The sequence below is a fragment of the Octopus sinensis genome, linkage group LG2 (assembly GCF_006345805.1).
Source record: "Octopus sinensis linkage group LG2, ASM634580v1, whole genome shotgun sequence".
In the NCBI taxonomy this organism is placed as follows: Eukaryota; Metazoa; Mollusca; class Cephalopoda; order Octopoda; family Octopodidae; genus Octopus; species Octopus sinensis.
Genome location: NC_042998.1, coordinates 52931677 through 52937676, shown reverse-complemented (window position 1 = coordinate 52937676; position 6000 = coordinate 52931677). Strand labels below are relative to the sequence as shown.

Below are 6000 nucleotides of genomic sequence, written 5' to 3'. Positions count from 1 at the left end.
ATCTGTATCATTATCGACATGCATGTGTGTGTGTGTATGTGTGTGAGTAATAAAAAATAGTAATAGTGAGCTTATTTTATACAGTACTCTGGTGTGATATAACTCACGTGAAAAAAATGAAAGAGGAAACAGAAAGTAATGTAAATAAAGAGGGACAGAAATGATAGCCAAAATTACATGCATAATACACAAGACAACCCATAAGAAGACAGAAAAATAAACAGCAAAAGATCCATGGAAAGGATAGGTTACATAGACATTTTGGGAATAGTGGTTTCAAATTTTAGGAAGCATGAAATTTTTGAAGGAAGCATGAAGATTTTGAAGAATGCTGTGTTCTGATAGCTAACAACCAATGTGTGTAGTTTATTTTCTGCATTGGCAATTTTTAATTTTTTAATTTTATTTTATTTCATCTAGTTTCAGCTCACGAGCTGTGGCCATGCTGGGGCTCTGCCATTTATCAAAAATATTGAATGCTTCACGAATTTGTGTGTCATCCTTGCACAGGGGCCATGCTAATCTTCTCTGTATCGTTCCAATTTTAGAATATGTACCACTGTAGCGGTACATATGTTTCCAAAAATTATGGGTGCTGCACTATATTTTTATTTTTTGTATAGAAGTGATACTGAATTCAGAATTCAGAAAAGTGGCCAAAGTTGTTGCAAAGATGGTGGATAATCTTGTGTGATTCCACCATGTCAGCTACTAAACATTAGAGCTTTATGGTGTCAATATCCAAGGAAACAAGGCATTCAAGGTATGGCAAGTGACTGATGTAGAATATTCCTGTGGTTGTATGTCTCTGGACTGCTTCCAGTAGACCGATATTCTGCACAAGATGGGGTTTCCAGACTTGAGATGCAAACTGTATCACATATAGTATATATAGCCATGTATATAGCTTTAAGTAGACAGCATGTGAGTAGCTGACAAAGGTCTTACTGAGTGATGCTAAGACATATGTAGGCCTCTGCATTACAGGATCCATTGAGTGGAAAGGCAATGATGTCTTTACATGCACATCCAGTTGCCACAAGGAGACATCATCATCATCATTTAAATCCCATATTCCATGTTGGTATGGGTTGGACGATTTAATAGGATTTGATGGGTTCAAGGACTGCATCACACTCCAGGGTCTACTTAGGCATGGTTTCTACAGCTAGTCACCCTTCCTAATGCCAACTACTTTACAGTATGTACTGGGTGGTTTTCTTGTACCACTGATATTAGTGAGATTGCCATGTAGTTTGCAAACCTATGAAATCTGAATGTTCAGAATAATTCCATGCAATTAAAGAAGGACAGATATAAAATATTTATGCGACCAACCAGGTTATCAAATGTTGTTACACATCACTGGTCACAATGCGCTTTGCATTGTTGTAGCCTTCAAATAGCACCGCCCTGCTGGCTAGTTGAATGGGCCAACATTTCCCCTTGATTGAAAGGGGGAAATGAAGTGTTTTGCTCAAAAACACAACACGTCACCCAATCAGGGAATCGAACCCACGATCTAGCAACTGTGAGTGCATCAACCTAACCACTAGGCCAAGCACTTTCACAATATATATATGTGTAAAATTGAAATTAAATCCTGTAATATAATGACTATGGATTTATTTATTTACACATTTTCTCTCAATAACTCTTCCTCACTCAAAACAAAAAGAAAGATGACACATGACTTAATTGTTAACTAAACACTTTCTTAGGAATAGATTAAACCATAATTGACAAAAAGAAATAAAACATGTTTGTTTGGTAATTTACAGATGCTTCACGGGAAGACTATTCTTATCTAAATGTGAAATGAAGTGTATAGGTCATAGATGTCCAACTGGTTGCTAGGTTATTCTAATGTCTTTTGTGGAAGTAGTCGAAATAAATAATAATGAAGACAGAAAATGCAAGTCAGCATTTTTGATTCAATTCAGTATTATCTGTAGCAATAGAGACTTGGACAAAAATATCAGTATCAATTCTCATGGTAGACAATTCTAATTTATGCTCTTTCAAAACGATTTGTAAAGAACCTTTTTTTTTCAAAATTTGTTTCTCTCTCAGCTAACTATTATCATGTGAAAATATAATTGAAGAATGAAGAATTTTAAATTAAATGTACTACTGTTACCTTGGAAACACTATGTTAAGTATATTCCCATTAGACAAAAACAAATAGTTTCCATGAACATTTGAGATGAGCTCTCAGAATTCTTCAGATTTCCAACAGTTTCAATGTTTTACTGCTTCACTGTTTTTATATATTGTCCAACCAAATATTTATAAGAAATATAAACTTATTACCAATTCAAAAATGCTTGAGATATATTCGAGCCTGCAATAAAGCCATTTACTGCATTTTGTCATTGAGAAAAATTATATGCAATGTATGTGTGTTATATGTTATATAAACATGTATGTATATATATATATATATATATATATATATATATATACATATAATGTACATATATATATATATATATACATATAATGTACATATATATATATATATATATATATACATATAATGTACATATATATATATATATATATATATATATATATATACATATAATGTACATATATATTATATATATATATATACATATAATGTACATATATATATAATATATATATATATATATGTATATATATATATATATGTATATATATATATATATGTATATATATATGTATATATATATGTATATATATATGTATATATATATGTATATATATATATATATTATATATATATATGTGTGTATATATAGGTGGTTACCGCCTGTTGATAAGAGACAATAATCTCAAAACCGGTCCGTGCGTATCACTCAGGCTTGCGAGGAAGTGATGGCCTCCCTTTGCAAATACTTCAAGGGTACTGAAAGGGTGTCTAAAGCCAGCTGGAGACGATGATCTCCTGGGGCTAAAAAGCTACAGTAACACCCCCACCTTGTGGTTAGCCATATTGAGATGGCTTTTATACTTTACAATATTAATTAATATTAATTATTATTGATATTACTGCCTGGAATCGAACTTGGAATCTTGGGGTTAGTAGCCTGTGCTCTTAACTACTATGCCATATACCTGTAAATAATGTGCATATATTTTTTTGTTTACAAAACTAACTGACCATGAAATTTTACTCCCTCTGGCCATTTGAGTCTGATGAGTTGCTTATACAGCTAAGTGCTTTATAGGTGTGAAACCAATGGTCACTCTCTGACCAACCATAACAAACACCCTTCTATATATATATGTGTGTGTGTGTCACTGTATTGACCAGACTATCAGATACTGTTATACATTACTGATCACAATGCACTTCCTTGCATTGTTGTAGCTTTCATATGACCACTGGCTAGGTAGACTGGTTAATATTTCCCACTAAACAGAATACTAAACCATCACATGGTATAGTTAACAGGTTAATAAAAACCAGAAGGTATTTTATCCACTGTTTTATCCAATCATCCATCTTCTCTACCCACTATTCCTGAAAAGGTTGCTAGGGTAAAGTTCTCAGGTGCCTCCTCCATAAAATTTTCATTTCCTCAGACACCTCCTCCATAATATTTTCCTTTTTTTAATACAAACTAATAAATATGTGCATGATATTTCTGACATACATGAAACAAATCAAAATTATTATTAATATAAGTTTTACATATGTGCATGTTTGTGTTTTGTGAGTATGTTTGCTTTATCTGAAGAATTTGTTGCAATTCATTTTTAAAACCATGCAATATCTATGACCTAATTCCTGAATATAATTGTATAAATATGGTATATCTCAATAAACAATACTTAATATACGTTTTTATAAAACAAAAAATGAACTGGCAGCAGATGACAATAATATTATGAATCATTATGAAGGTAAGCTTAACATTAATAATAATAATAATAATAATAATAATAATAATATTGATAATGATAATAATATATTACAAATAGCATTTATAAATTGAGATAAACATATTGATGGACAATAGAGATGCAGTGCAAACCAAAAAAGTTGTTTACATTACATTTGAAACTAGGTTAAATCTTATTTCTTCTTCACGTTTTAATATATTTATGCCTCCAAGATTATTTCCACGAATGTGAATAATACTTAATATAAATATATCTCTTACATTTGAATAAGAAAACAATGAATATGATATCTAAATGTAATATATCAGAATTGTTGTAAATACTTAAATACAAAACAAGATAGAAAATTTATATCAGCAAAATATTTTGTATGTATCTGTGAATGCATTTTTTTTTTAAGTGCTGTCTCTTCTCTCTCTCTCTCTCTGTATATATATATATATAGATGTCTTTTCTTTCTCTTTCCCACTCTATCCTTCTAATAGAAGAGAAAATAGAATAATATTCTCCTCGTGCATCTGTAGAATGACATTTTATTTGGCTCATTACTATTGTTCAATGGATTATGTCTATATCATATCACAAAAACAGCTAGAAAAGAATTGAATCATGAAAAAATGTATGCAACTGTAAATCAATATGTACCATTAATGCGTGTGTGTTGTTGCTGTTGTTGAGGATGATGTCATAAGACTTTAAAAACTTTGAGAGAACATGAAATAAATCATGTTCAGTAGTTGAACTTCAAGTAGCAAAGTTATAAATAATAACATATTGGGTTAAAAAAAGCCCTTTGGATAGAAAAGGTCGAAGGCCACCCATGTGACTTGAATCCACATCTTCTGTAAACGTGACAGATGTTCTACCTTTTGACCAAAGCAAACTTTCAAATTTCTTTATGCATTTAAAAAAATTTATTCTTACTAAAGGGTTTCTTTAATCCAATTATGTTATTATTTATCGCTTTTCTATTTTGCCTTTGACTATTAAAACAATTCATTTTAACTATATAGGCCCTCGTGCCAGTGGTATGTAAAAGTACCCACTACATTCTTGGAGTGGTTGGCATAATGCCAACCACAGGAAGGGCATCCAGCTGTAGAAACTCTGCCAGATCAGATTGGAGCCTGGTGCAGCCATCTGGTTTGCCAGTCCTCAGTCAAATCGTCCAGCCCATGCTATCATGGAAAGCGGACGTTAAACGACGATGATGATTATGATGAGGCTAAATCAACAGTGAGAAACTCATCCTGAACAGAGCCAAGATACTTCTGACAGTGCAGTTCACAAGCACAAAAGCAAAAAGAGCCAGAATGTCTTTTTGAAGAACCATTGTTCTTGCAAAATTCTCTCTAAGGGTAAGCTTTACTGGCATTCCTGGTGTGCTAGGTGGCAGGTTATTTCAGATGTTGTGATTTGGTGACTTCTACACTGTGGTAGGAGATGAGAACTATCTGGCTGCATTGTGTGTGTGCATGCATGTGTGCGTGCGTGTGTGCGTGCATGTGTGCGTGTGTGTGTGTGAGTGTGTGAGTGTTTGTCTTCAAGTGGCTGCAAGGAAGTTGTGTTTCACAATGCTGCACCAGGAATCTTTATCCTCTTATCCATCAGCCTCAACTGATTCCCAACCTTTGCTCTGTGTTCTTGCCAACAGCTTCAATGCAACCAAGTTTTTCTTGTCCCCCACCACAGTGCAGAAATCTCCAAAACAATATCTGACATTACCTGCTACCTAGCACTTCAGGAATACCAGCAAAACCCACCCTTAGAGAGAATTTTGGCAGAAACAATTATCTTTCAGAAAGACACTCTGGCTCTTTTTTGCCTTTGCGGTTGTTGTGGACTGCATCCTTAGATAGTATTTTGGCCTTGTTTAGGATGCATTCCTCACTGTTCAGTGAAGATGGTTAGGTCATCAGCAAGGTGTTTGATCTTGGCTGTATTGGAGATAATGCCATAGAAGCTCATAAGCTGTGTGATTCACAATACTTATTAGCACCTGCTAGGACTGTTTCAGCTGGAATTGGACTATCTCTGTGCAAGGATTTTAGAATACATGATTATCACTGGAGATGAGAGTTCCCAGTTAATCTTTAACAATAGTGG

General features: G+C 33.3%; 1 non-coding gene across 1 annotated transcript; it reads right to left on the bottom strand.

The window, feature by feature from the left end:
• Positions 1 to 465: 465 nt before the first annotated feature.
• Positions 466 to 571, bottom strand: LOC115208812. The gene has a single exon (XR_003881259.1). It is a non-coding gene; the product is annotated as a U6 spliceosomal RNA (small nuclear RNA).
• Positions 572 to 6000: the final 5429 nt, after the last annotated feature.